Here is a 15,770-nt window from a genome sequence, read left to right on the forward strand (position 1 = left end):
AAAATGTCTTGAACAAAATACTAAAAATCAGAAAAGTCCTAAAATAAGTCAAAAAAAAAAGAAAAAAAAAGAGGAATATTATTTGCCAAGCAGGTGAAAATATGGTAAATAGGCACCTCTTGTACTCAAGCACTCTATCTATCAATCCAAATTTGGCATTTCCTATTCATTCCCTCTTTATTGCATCTTTGCTTTCACTTGTACATATCTTTTAGTTGCTTTTGTGACATACGGTTCTTTTGGAACCCTCATGGCTTGAAACCAATTAATGTCCTAGTCTTAGGGTAATCTACTAATCAATTTACATGTCCTAGATAGTATCAACCAGGTCATCTTTTTGTCGATAGTACTAGGTCATCCAATCTGAGTCAGTCATCTGTCTCCAAAGTACTGAAGAGTTTTATCACTGAGTAAACAAGCAAAACAAGATTATTGAAAACAATCACTAAACAGTTTGAGATATGATTGAAATTTTCTTTCTGTGTTGTCTTTTACATTGGTTTTTAATTATTATTCCCTCTGAGTAACTCAAGGAAGTCTATCTTGACTAAGAGGAGCAAGGATTGGGGGCATATTACTTTTCTTTGTTTTCTTTTTGTAGGAATGATTTCGATGATCTGGAAACATCTAATAAGTTGGGTGTCTATGATAAGTGCCTTCACATCAAGGTGAAATCACCACACATACCTCAACTTCACTTTTTTGTATGCTACAAGGAGGTTGGCATCATTTCTTTGTCTGTTTTGAGGGAATTTATTTAATGTGCAATATGTTGGTATTATGGATGACTTCATCATATGTTGCATTGTTTTACCATTGATGTCAACACTTATCTTTCTGGAGGTCTGCATTATTGATTTGGCACTCTGGTTATATTGGTTTGTTGTTCAACCAACACATTGTGTTCACCGGCATGGTTAGTGGCTTATGTACAATCACCGGTATATGTTCACCGACAAGTTATATGGTTCACGAACTGTGATGATGACTTGTTATCATCTGGAGATCATTTGGCTATGTCAAAGACATGGATTGGATGTTTGGATTTGGTATTTTTCTTATTCATCTAATTAGGTTGACAGATTTTCTTTTACCGGCAAATAGGACTAGGTTATTGACCGATACATGATATCTATTCTAGATCAGCATGACACATTTTGTAAATGTTTTATTGATTGGATAATATGTAATTTTATTGAGTCTGACATATTGTATCACACCAAGACTTATTTTGTAATTGATTTAAATGTAATATCTTTAGTGAGCTGACCTTAACATTTGGTCTTAGGTTTTGTATAAATGATTGTAAGATCTTATTGAAGATCATATGTATGATGAGTGTGTGCAAATATTGAAGATCATTGAAGAGAGAAAATAAGCAGACCCTTGCATGAATCACGCAGATATTATCAGAAGGTTGAAGGAAGGTTATGAAGGTGTTTGGAACTCATGTTCAGAGCTTAAACTGGTACTGAATCCAACATTGCAGATGCTATATTGAAGAAGTGCATTGTTATTGGATTTAACCATCCAATTGTAGTCATTGTGACTCCTATTTTGTGATTGAGCAGTGAGCTCTAGGCAGTTAGCCTATTTGCATGTGCAGAACCCATTTGTATACACTTACTATCTGTAGTAGTATCAATTAATTGTGGGTAAGGTTTACCACCATGGTTTTTCCCCTTACAAGGTTTCCACGTCAAAATCTCTATGTCATGTGTTGTGGATGTTGTTTCTCTTTCTATTTCATGCATTAATTTATACTGGTACTGCTATAATAGTTAATCTATTTTACTAGAATTAAAGTTTGTTTTACCGGCACTGAGTTATAAGTTGGAATAATTTATTTTGGGTTATAATTTATTATAAATTGGTTCACAATTGATTCACCCCTCCTCTCAGTTGTCCTTCCCAGTTTCTAACAAGTGGCATCAGAGCCTAGTCCTCTTTTTGCAGAAGCCTAACAACTTGAGGAGATCCTATGGCAACAAATATTTTTAGGAAAGACAGTCTGAAACTTGATGGAACTAACTATGATATATGGAAGATCAGAATGGAAACACATTTGAATTGCATTGGAAGAGATATATGGGATGTTACAAAAAATGGCTATGTTGTTCCTACTCCGAATAACCCTCATCCACCGACATTGGCTAAAGACTTGGAAAATGATTACAAAGAAAGAGAAGCACTTCTGAGCGCATTATCAGATCAACAAATCATGGGATTATCAGACTGATCTAGTGCTAAAGCTATTTGGGATAAAATGGAAACATTGAATGAAGGAGATACCACTATGAAAATTGCAAAACTGGAATGTTATCGGGTCAGGTATGAAAATTTAAAAATGGAAGAAGATGAAAGAATTTCTGCATTTATGGAAAGACTTAATGAAATTATTTTAGGAATACAATGTTGTGGAGGATCTTTAAGTGGAGATGAAATTGTTTCTAAAGGTTTAAGAGCTTTTCCACTAGCTTAATAAATGAAAGTGACTGTTATTAATGAGTTGAGAATAATGCCTAATACATCAATATCTAGAGATACCTTGGTTGGAAAACTTTCAGCATTTGAGCTTGAGGAATTTGGTCTTGTTGCTACAATCAAGACTAATATAGCTTTCAAAGCATCATCATCATCATCATCATCATCTGACAAATCTGATTGGAAAGCACTTTATGTAAAAGAACTTGAATATATGAGAAGAGAAAATGAAGAACTTGAAGAACTTGAAGCACTATTTGCAAGGAAGATGCTTAAAGGTCTAGTAGGAAGTAAGTATGAAGGTAAATCACCTTTCAAATGTTTTAATTGCAATAAAATTGGTCATATAGATTCTAGGTGTCCTAATAGATATGCAAGACTAAGGGAGGAAGCAAAGAGAACATATAATCCTAACCCTAAGTATTAGAGATGCAGATTTAAGAAAAACAGAGATAAGTCATGTTACTATGCAAATGAAGGTGTTACAAATGATTCAAATGAAGACCCAGTAGATAGTGGATGGGAATTTGTTGCAATAAAATAATATCAACCGACACCTATTGTCAAACCGGTAGAGCAGGCACTGACACTAAAAATTGAAGAAAAGGAATGGATCATTGATAGTGGATGCTCGCATCATATGACTGGTAATTCTTATCATTTCAGGAAATTCATGGAGGTCTAGTAAGATTTGGAGATGACAACGCTTGTTTAATCAAAGGAAGAGGCACTATATCTTTGGATGGTAAGCACAATACTAACAATGTTTATTATGTTGAAGGTTTAAAGCATAATCTTTTGAGTGTTGGTCAGTTAGTGGAGAAAGGATTTCAGTTACAATTCAAGAATGGAAAATGCAAAATCATAAACCGGACTGGATTAGAGATTGCAATCGGTAATTAGACTAAAGGTAATATCTTTCATTTGAATACCAGTGATAAGACATGTTTGATTGCTCACATTGATGAAAGTTGGTTATGGCATAAAAGAATATGTCATGTGAATTTTGATTGCATTGTAAAGATTAGTTTAACTAAGGAAGTAAGGGATTTACCTAAGATTGTGAAACCTCATAATCCGATATGTAAGGAATGTCAAATGGGAAAGCAAGTTAGAACAATATTTAAGAGCATTTATAATAAATCCAATAATTCTTTTGATTTATTTCATACCGATTTATGTGGTCTAGCAAGAACAAGAAGTCTTTAGGGTGATAGATACTTTATGCTAATAATTGATGATTATTCTAGAATGTGTTGGGTTACTTTTCTCAGGGAGAAATCAAAAGCTTTTGGAAAATTCAAGATATACAAGGCAATGGTAGAAAATGAAACTGGCAAGAAAATCAAATGTTTGAGATCTAATCAAGGAGGAGAATTTACATATAGGGAATTCAATCCATTATGTGAGGAGAATGGAATCAAAAGACAACTATCAGTACCCCAAACACCTCAGTGAAATGGAGTTGTGGAAAGGAAGAACAAAACTATTCTAGATGCATCAAGAACCATGATGATGGAAGCAAATCTACCTCATGTGTACTGGAGAGAAGTAGTGAATACAATGGTTTATACTTTCAACAAAGTTCACATCAAAAGTGAAACCGGTAAGACCCCTTATGAACTATGGTTTGGTCATACTCCTACTCTTAAATATTTTAGAATATTTGGAAGAAAATGCTATATTAGGAGAGATGAGTTTATTGGAAAATTTGATTCTAGAAATGATGAAGGAATATTTCTTGGTTATTCATCTAGAAGCAAGGCATATAGATGTTATAAGAAAAGATTGTAGCAAATCATTGAGAGTACTAATGTGAAGATAGATGAACATTTTAGAGGAGATTCAAGATCTGTAGAACTGGCAGTAGAAATGATTATAAATGAACCGACATAGATTGCACCGGTATAGAATGTAGATTCAGTCACACCAACATCATCAGAAAAATCAACTGTGACTGAAGAACAACAACATGTGAATGTAAATCAAAATAAACCCAGGTATGTAAGATTGAATCATTCAGAAAATCAAATAATTGGAAATAAAAATCAAGGTGTTATGACTAGAGGAAGATTGGAAAATGAAGAGGTGTGTTTAATTTCTCAAGTTGAACCAGCATCTGTTGATGAAGCATGTCAAGATAAACATTGGATAGAATCAATGGAAGATGAATTAGAATAGATTGAAAATAATAATACTTGGATATTAGCTCCCCAGCCTAAAGACAAAAATGTAATTGGAACTAGATGGGTATTTAGGAATAAACTTAATGAAGATGGTGAAGTAATCAGAAATAGAGCAAGATTAGTTTGTAAAGGTTATTCTCAGAAAGAAGGAATTGATTATAATGAAACCTTTGCATCGGTAGCTAGAATTGAAGCAGTTAGACTATTTCTTGCCATTACAGCTCATAAAAACTATAAAGTTTATTAGATGGATGTAAAATGTGCATTTTTGAATGGAGATCTAGAAGAGGAAATTTACATTGAACATCCTGATGGATTTTCTTTAACAAATGATAAGGATATGGTTTGCAGGTTAAGGAAATCTTTATATGGATTGAAGCAAGCTCCCAGAGCTTAGTATGGTAGATTGGATAAATATCTTCTAAAGCTTGGATACACAAAAGGTAATGCTGACAATAATTTGTATTACAAAATCACTAATGATGAAATTTTAGTTATTTAAGTATTTGTGGATGATATCATTTTTTGAGGTGAAGATGGATTATGTAAAGACTTTGCTAACAAGATGTAGGAAAAATTTGAAATGTCTATGATTGGAGAGATAAAAAAATTTCTAGATTTACAGATTTCACAAATAGACAAAGGTATATTCATATGTTAAACAAAATACTTGAAGGAACTTTTGAAGAAATTTGGTATGGAAAACTCCAAACCGGTAAGTACTCCTATGACTATAACTGATAAATTGACATTAAAGGATGATTCAACTCCTATAAATGTGATAAGGTACAAATCTATGATTGGAGGATTACTGTATTTGACACAAACTAGACTTGATATAATGAATGCAGTATGTATTGTTTCAATATTTCAAAGAAATCCTAAAGACAATCGTGAATCAATAGTAAAAAGGATTTTTCGATACCCACAAGGCACAACAAATCTTGGTTTATGGTATCCTAAGAATGACAATTTTGAGTTATGTGCATAAAAACATTCAAATTGGATAGGAGATGTAGATGACAGAAAGAGTACCACTGGTGGTGCATTGTTTCTTGGCAGAAGATTGATTTCATGGATCAGTAAGAAGTAGACTTGTACATCATTATCTACAACATAAGCAGAATATGTTGCAGCAACAACTAATTGCACTCGGGTATTATGGATCAAGAAAATGTTGAAGGATATAAAGGTAAAATGCAAAGAACCAGTAATTATTTATTGTGATAATTCAAAAGCAATTGATATATCAAAGAATCTGGTATTTCACTCTAAGACAAAGCATGTTTCTATTAAGTATAATTTTCTAAAAGAGAATGTTGAAGCGAATGAAGTGAGATTGGTTTATGTGAATACTAAAGAGCAAATTGCAGATATTTTTATAAAGCCTTTGCCTAAGGAAATGTTTGAATATCTCAGAGAGTAGCTTGGGGTAATTGCCCCACTGGAAGAGACTTGAATAATGAAAATTGGCATCAAACCGATAGGGAATAATAGAAAAATCTTTTTCCAGTCTTGAAAAAGGAGACCTACTGCTTAGGGGGAGTATTTAGTTGTATGTTAAGTTCTGATTTTGATTGCCATTTAATATCAAAGGGGGAGAGATATCTATGGAAAAAAATTATACTTTGGGGACAAATGTATTTTTGTTTTTGGCATTTTGTTTTTGGCACTTAGATGTTTTTCCATCTAGTGTTGCCATCAATGCCAAAGGGGGAGATTGTTGGTATTATGGATGACTTCATCATGTGTTTCATTGGTTTTTCCATTGATGTCAACACTTATCCTTCTGGAGGTCTACATTGTTGATTTGGAATTCTAGTTATATTGGTTTGTTGTTGAACCAACACATTATGTTCACCGGCATGGTTAGTGGCTTATGCATAGTCATCGATATATATTCACTGACAGGTTATATGGTTCACCGACTGTGATGATGACTTGTTATCATCTGGAGATCATTTGGCTATGTCAAAGACATGGATTAGATTTTTGGATTTGGTGTTTTTCGTATTGGTCTAATCAGGTTGATAGATTTGCTTTTACAGATAGATAGGACTAGGTTATGGACTAGTACATGATATCTATTCCAGATCAGTACAACACATTTTGGAAATGTTTTATTGATTGGATAATATGTAAATGTATTGAGGCTGACATATTGTATCACATCAAGACTTATTTTGTAATTGATTTAAATATAATATCTTTAGTGAGCCAACCTTAACATTTCGTCTTAGGTTTTGTATAAATGATTGTAAGATCTTATTGAAGATTAGATGTATGATGAGTGTGTGTGAATATTGAAGATCATTGAAGAGCAAAAATAAGCAGATCCTTGTGCGAATCACGCAGATATTATCTAAAGATTGAAGGAAGGCTATGAAGGTGTTTGGCACTCATGTTTAGAGCTTAAACTGGTACTGAATCCAACATTGTAGATTCTATATTGAAGAAGTGCATTGTTATTAGATTTAACCATCCAATTGTAGTCAGCGTGACTCCTATTTTGTGATTGAGCAATGAGCTCTAGGTGGTTGGCCTTTCTGCATGTGCAGACCCCATTTGTATACACTTACTATTTGCAGTAGTATCATCTAATTATGGGTAAGGTTTCCCATCGTGTTTTTTCCCCTTATAGGGTTTCCATGTCAAAATCTATGTGTCATGTGTTGTGGATGTTGTTTCTCTTTTTGTTTCATGCATTAAGTTATATTGGTACTTCTATAACAATTAATCTATTTTACTGGCATTAAAGTTTGTTTTACCAACACTGAGTTATAAGTTGGAATAATTTGTTTTGGGTTATAATTTATTATAAACTGGTTCACAATTGATTCACCCCCCCTCTCATTTGTCCTTCCCAGTTCCTAACACAATTTGGATGCATGCATAATTTGTCCAAGGATATCAATGAAAAAAGGGTCATTACAAACAAGATAATTAATATTGGATATGAAAAGAAAGCATTTCAAATCTAGTGACTAGGTTTAGGTTGCATTCATTCTAAATTTTATGCATTTCAAGTGATTTTGGCATGATAACAATGATCTCTTTATCTTCTGAATGAGAGTTTGAAGCATCATCATTTCTCAGCTAAGTGGTCTCCTTTTCATCATCATTTCTCCGATTGAGTACTTGTGTATTGAGATGATAGTTGCATACATAAGCATCTTATATAGATCCATACATTTTATTATATACTTATTTCCATTCATATTATTGCATGAAAAAAATAAACATTTGCATAACTCATTACTCATTTTCATTATTTATTTGCATATGAAAAGAAACAAAAAAAAAACATCCATATAGATCCTCATTGCATACATCCATATTGAAAAGATATGCATACATATATAATAAAACATATAGAAAGACATCTCATAATCAATCAACACAAGTATGATGAAATCAAACCAAGATCTCGTATATATCATCATAACCTCAGTGTCTCATTATACAATGTCTCATCGGAGTAGGAATCGCATAAGCTACAAAAATGAGGTATATAACAAAATCTAGGAGATATACCAAGCTAGCTCTTTGCCTCTCCCTCATCGCCAGGTGGAGGAGGAGGTTCCTGCTAACCGATGTCTTGTCTAGGTGCCCTAGCTCCCTTGGATAGAGCCATATACTAAGAATACAGAACAACCTATTGGACTACTAGGACCACTGCACTATAAGCTACGACATAATAAGTTGCCCAACTCTTCTGATGCAAAATCTCTCGCTGAAGAGCATCACACTCTGCTCTCAATTCAGAAAGTTGTCGATCCCACTCTACTCTAACCTTAGCAAGCTTCCAATCACAAGTTGTCAGTCTCGCTTTACCAACTTTGTCTGTGCCACTATCAATTGTGACTATTGTATATGGTGAAAATGGATAACAATAATAACGATATTGAAAGGCTAAATGAATTCAACCACAAAACCCTAGCCTAACAACAACAAAGGTCCACCATAACATATGAAGATTACCTAAGACAATGCAAACCAAACAAAATCACAAAGATTATACCATCACATGTCCAATAGGGTTTTGATCTCCATTCTTCCTATCTCCATTGATCTTGCTTGATATATTTGCTCTCAGATTTTATATGCACAAGAGCTCAACAAAGAATGGAATGTGGTTGCAAGTAGGATCGTAGTGTAGTCAAGTCCTTAAGATGATTCATTAGGGTTTGATAATGAAGGAAGCATCTCCTTATATAGAAGACACTATAAGAAATGGAGGGATAAGATTGAGAGGTGTAAAAGGAGGTCGGCTATGATTAGAGGGTAGGTACAAGAAATAATAAAATAATGAAAGGGGTAGGTAGTGTATGAATTAAGAGATGAATGACATATGTCATGTGTAGAAAAGGTGAATGAATTAATTAAATAAATAAAGATTTATTTAATTAATAGAAGAAATGAGATAATTAAATAAATAAAATATTTATTTAATTTAGAAAAAGGATAATTTAAATAAATAAATGTATTTATTTAAATGAGAAATAAGGCTAGAAGAGGATAAATGAATTAATTAAATAAATAAAGATTTATTTAATTAATAGAAGAATTAGGCTTAGATAATTAAATAAATAAAATATTTATTTAATTAGACATGACAATTTTAGGTGTCTACAACTGCAAACCTATCAACCTCGATCTTAGAGACCATACTACATCTAGGACTCCATGCTTTCTCTCAACATCTCCCTCTCTGACTCCCTACTCATCTCTCTACTACCTAACCTACCTAGGAGTTTTTCTCTCCTCCTCACCTCCACCCTCTGCTTCCCTAGCAACACCAACCTCCACCCCAACAACTCTAGCTGGTGCCCTACTGCTACTAGCCCCAGGATCGCCTCCTATCCACCTAGGTGCATCCACTCTCTGTCCCTGCACCTATCCTCATCCTTGTACCTGACCTGGTACCTATGCCTGTACTGGCGCATCATCCTCAACCTCCTCTATAAGAGGTGCATGCTCTCCCAGATCTAATAATCGAGGGAATGGATGTCTTTGAAACTAATCTTTGTACTGGGGTAATAACCCTGCATCTGCAACATCCTCTAGATAATCCCACCTATGCGGCTGTAAACCTGCTAACTCCTACATGCTTAACACATATAATAGCCTCAGAGCCCATCCTCATCTCTCCTCCTCTCCATATCAGGCATAGGCTATGAACTCCTGGGATATACCTTTTGGTCTCCCATACTACCTCATCACTCTGGATACTATAAATCACTCAATGATAGAATCTAATTTACCAATGAGAGGTTGAGTCATGAACATGTTCTTCCTTTGAGCTCTCCAATCATCCCACAACTCTAGACCCCTATACGCTCTCCATACTATAGCAATCAGATCATCCAAATGTCTCCTCCAATAGTCCATCTTTCCCAGATGGGGCTGAGTAACATAACCCAAATACCAATATACAATAGGCTGGTGTGCCTCTCTAGAATCATCTACTATTGGTCTACATATTGGAATGTGCTCCCATGCCCATATATGTAGAACTAAAACACCCGATGCCATGCTCTTACCCTCTCGATACACAATCACATGCATCTCATGATTCATATGGGCAAGCAAACATGATCCCCACCCTAATCTCTCAGGATGAATCAATAGCCTCTCAAGCATTCTGGCCCAACCACAAACAAAACCTTGTTGTCCTCTATCAAACATAACAAATCAATCGATCATACCTCCTAAAACACATGCCAGAGGATGTTGCTCACCATATCTTCTCATCAGATCACCCCAAGTGATGGCATGCTCAAGAATCGTCTCATCATGGAAAATCTATCTCAATGGTAAAATACCCGGTCACTATGTAGAATCATAATCAACCTTGTCTCTAGCAAACAAAATCCCTAGAATCCTGTATACCTCCTCTGGTGTAATTGTCATCTCTCCAACTGGTAGATGGAAGATGTTATGCTCTGAATGAAAACACTCAACTAACATAGTCAACAGGCCATGATTCACATGGCTATCAGGCATCTGTAAAAGGTATCCCAATCCACATAAGTCAATATGTGCTCTCTCTACATCTGATAACCTATGAACTAGCCTCATCATCTATGGAAATACACAACAAAATAGGATATCTGGCAACCAAACATGCAAAATCGAGCATATAAATTATCAGCACATGATCCAAATTGCACTAAAAATATATTAAATATGCTCATGAATCCAAATACACAAAATTAAAAATTAAAAATTGATGTTTAGGACTTCAAAAGTGCTTGTTGTTTTTGTACAAGTTTTCATAGACATGTAGGAACTCGTACAAGTAAAGATTACCCCTTGCATGAGTAAACATCCCCATACGACAAAGCATGACTTATTGTACAATACAATGGTCAACCAAGAACAATCTCATACGAGTAATAGGACCAAATCAGATGAAAAAACCCTATATGACCATACGACAAAATAGAAAGAAGACAGTTTGTCGTATGAGTAAGAACTGCACCCCGCACGGCAAAACGAGGCAAAAGACTTGAAATGAAAATAAAATGCAAAAAAAATCATCAAAATTCAAAATTTAAGAAATACACAAGCTAAAGATTGATCACTTACCACTGGGTTGTATTTCTGCAATCGATTATGACATCTCTGGTGTTCGAATTGATGCTCCTGGATCGGAATAGCCATTTTTCTTTGTAGAGGGTTTTTCAAATTTCAAACTTTGGGAGGTGAAAATGACTTGAAAGTGACACATTGAACCTCTTATATAGCCCAAACCCTAATTTTCAACTTGCTCTGATGGAAGTAAAACTTGTACCCTAAGCTAAATCGACTGTTCAGAGTCCATTTTTGGGATCGAAATTAAAATCTGACGTCACTTCTCGAGTCAAAATTTCACGACATTGACCACTTAGCACTTTCATCCTCAAGTCAATTTTTGAGTCATTTTGCACTCAATTCAATTCTATATCTCAATTTCATTCTCTCATCAACTCTAATTTTAATTCTTCAACATCAATCTTTGTGCTCAAATAATCATCATCGCCAAAAATTGCCTAAAATCGTTGTACCCTCGCTATCTTTTGATTTCGCTCTTGAGGGGGCATATTCATGACCTCATCATCTTTTCAATGAATATCATAAAAAAAAGTTGAGAAATTTTTCAAATCTTCATCTAAAGTCGAGCAAAAATCTTTTCAACTAAAGAAAATCAACCAAACTGTGTTACTAGGGGCATCTTAACTAAATCACATCGTATCAAGTTGAGATTCTTCGATGTCAAATAGAGAAATCTCTAGGGGCATATCAATCTTCAAATTGATATTCAATATCAATTGCTTCAAATCAAGATGGACATTTTCTCTTTCTAATCGGTTCTTTTTCAATCAAGTTCAGAATCGGTTGTATCTCACTTCACTTAGTCGATTCTTGTTCAAGGAATCGGTTGCATCTCTCACTCAATCTAGTTCAATCAAGTTCTAGATCAATGCTCGTTTCTTGATCAATCAAGTTCAAGAATGGTATCTCTCTCTTTGTCGATTCTTGTTCAATCAAGTTCAGGATCGATATCACTTTAATCAAATATGTTAAGTTTCATCAATTCAAATCAAGCTCTTCACAAAGTTCAATTCTTAGTTCATCTTGCTCTTCATCGGTTTGTGATCCATCAAGTTCATAACTGATTTCTATTTGACATCAACTATTATTTGAACCAACACGTTGCTTGCACATTAATTCAAAGAGGGGTAAATGTAATACCCTAAAAATGGTCACCTAAACCATGGGCCCCTAATCTCGACAACATCACTAAGATCCTAACCAAAGACAATTAAAATTAATTTTGAGTACACAATTAATTTCTTAAATCATCAATGTCACTTGGCAAATTAATCACTCTGAATTAATTAAATAAATATTTAATTAATTGATCATTTCAAGTAAATCATTTTTAAACAATTATCCTATTTATTTTATTAAATATCCTAGTATATTTAATTAAATAGATCAATTTTCCATTAAATCATTAAAAAAAGGAATTAATTGGAAGAAAAGAATTAAAAATTGAGAAAATAAATCAAATGAAGATAATCTTGAAAATCAAATTGAAAATTGAAAAAATCTCAGAAAAGCAATTAAACAATTAAATCTCAAAATTGAATAAAATAGAGAATAAATCTGTTTTTTCTTATCTTAATTTTAGTTCAATTTCCTTTAAAACTGAGAAAAGTAGCCAATCACATCAATTTACCTGAATTGTGCTTCTTCTTGGAAAATATTGACCGGTCATCATCATTTGATCTGGGCCATTGGTTTCTTTTTAAATTTTCTATAAATTCAGGTTCTCATCTCCTAAACAAGGATCCTGGAGAATATATTGCTATTATGTTATTTTTGCTCTAGGTTCATTAAGATTTCATATTGAGAAATATTTGCATATTTGTTAAAATTATTTAGCTTAATATTCATTCATAGCTTAATCATTTAGCTTAATCTTCATTCATAGCTTAATCATGTTAGCCTAATATTCATCCATCTAGCTTGAATATTGCATTCATTCAGCTCAATTTCATGCTCATATAGATTTAAAACCTTCGTTTAGGTGTTGTCTAGTCACTGGTATTGCGTATAAAAATATAAGAGCAAGAATAAACTCACATCTACTAGAAGGCAATAGGTTGCTTTGTGATGATTTATTGTTCATATAGATACAGATACAAGCCACTTTTCACACACACAGGTTTCCACAGAAAAAATCATTCTATCAAGTGGTGAATGATTTTGTGTATGTTTTTTATATGGTTAATATGTTTAACTGGTAAAGACACTTAGATATGTTTAGATGATCAAAAGAGATATGAAATGAACTATTACTTAAGTTAAGTAAAGTGGTTTGATGTTTTGGTGAAATGGTATATGAGTTTCAGATCTGTTACATTGTTATATTTGTATTCTAGTCAACCGGTAAACTTGACAGTGCAGTATCAGTTTTGGTATACTATATAAAGCAGTTAGTTTTGCAAGTTGTTTATGAGTTGGGATTAAGTTTGGTGAAAGTTTAGTTTTTTTTTCCATCTACTGATTCACCCCCCCTCTCAATACTTGACCGGATCTTTATTGATTCATCATATCATCATAAATCTGCACCTAAAATTCAGAAACCCACTAGTAAGAAACCTTGTAAACCTATATATTTCAATTTTCATAATCCAAGACATACTACTAATATTTGTAAAAGCAGATCTAATGTTACTAATGGTTATAGACCTAATACATCTCAAGGATATAAGCCTAGAAATTTTAATGGATATTGTTACACTTGCAACATGCATAGGGATAGAGATGTTGAGGGCAGGTACGAAGCAAATAATCTGACACCTCACATGAGTTAGAGGTTTGGTGGTGGTTGGCAAAGAACCTTTAATAACCAAAGAAGTCCTAACTAGCAGAGACTCTATGTTAACTAGTCTAGCCTCTATGAGATGGAAAATAGGATGAATGTGGTTTGCACAATCTATCATACCTACGGTCATGTAGATATGAACTACAAAAGAAGGAATGGTAGAGGCAATGCTAGACCTTGGAGAGAATTTGTTATGGCTTGTTATCATTATCATCAACCGAGACATATTGTAAAGTTTTACAGAGAAAAGGTGAATCAACCAGTAAATCAATCTAATGACCAAAAAAGGAAGATGAAAATTGATGTGGAAGAGACCAGAGCTAAAATCAACAAAATATGAAAAAATAAGGATGATGAGAAACCATTTGAAGATCCTAATTCTTCACCTAGTGAGGAGAACCCTTCACCAAAAAAATAAGTTGTTAAAAAGCTTAGGGGGTGCTTAATGTTAGATCTATTTCAGAACCCCCTAAAGGACCATGAGGTAAGTTAAATCTACATACTTTGATGCATTGTGATATTGAGAAGTGATTTTATGATCAAACTGGTAGGTTTGATGTGTTATGAGAACTAGTAGTATGTTTAGAGATTTTTTAAGGTTTTACTGGTAATAGCATTTAATGCAGTAGATAATGGGCAAATAAAAATAACCTTTTGAATGTCATTTGTCATGTTGGATTCTTGTGAGCACTTGGAGAGAGATAAGAGCAAAGAAAATTTTGTGTTTGTATCGTCTAACCAGATTGATAGAGATTTGAGGAGATGTGAAGTGATCCACGATCAATAATTGGTGATAGAATATGGTCAATGTGAAAACCCTAGTTGTGAAAGCAGTAAAAGGTATTTATCCAATAAATCCTATTTTTTGGATCTGAAGTCTGAATCTTTGAGAATGGATACCCTGCATCTAGTAGATGTTACAAAAAAACCTCATCCTGAATTTAAAAGGCACCTGTTTATGTCTGTTGAAACTGATCCCGTCAGAGCCCTATCCAGAGTTCCCTATGGAGTGTTACATGTAGAAGATGTTATATCTTTCTATCATTGCAAATTGGAGGATCTTGGTATGTTTTTAGTCTTTGACCAATATAAATTGTTGTGTGATAAGAACATAGTGGTGAACAAATAATTTAAGAATGTTACCGAGAAAGTTTTTCACCATGCACTAAATTTCATTGATGATTTTGATGGTGAACATGTTATATATGTTCTTAGCAGGATTCATGACCAATTTATGTGACTCAATAGATCACATAAGATTATAAAAGAATCTATTCATGCAGTCATTGAACTTTGTGCCATCGGTGAGGTTCCAGTATTGAGATTCGTTCCTAAGAATGATGTTGAAAGGGTGACTAATTCAAGATGGGATGGAAGAGAAATGACATTGAACAATATTAACGATCCAACAGTTAAATATGCTTCAATGGTTATTTGTTACCTAATATATCATTCTAGCAAAATGAACAACATCCCTACTGCAACCATTTATACTGCATACCGAATGATAAACGAAGATGTTGATTATGATTTATCTAAGGTGTTGCAAAGTCAACTGATACTGAATCTTGAGTCCATCAAGAAGGATAAGAGATTGAAGTTTAAATTTGGATAGTTTATCATTGGTTTATTTTTCTACTTTCAAAATTGTTTTCCCGGTATCGGTGATGTTCAATGGTCTAAGGGCGCACCGACACTATTATAGATGAAAAACAACATTA

This window comes from Cryptomeria japonica, chromosome 3, assembly GCF_030272615.1.
Source record: "Cryptomeria japonica chromosome 3, Sugi_1.0, whole genome shotgun sequence".
In the NCBI taxonomy this organism is placed as follows: Eukaryota; Viridiplantae; Streptophyta; class Pinopsida; order Cupressales; family Cupressaceae; genus Cryptomeria; species Cryptomeria japonica.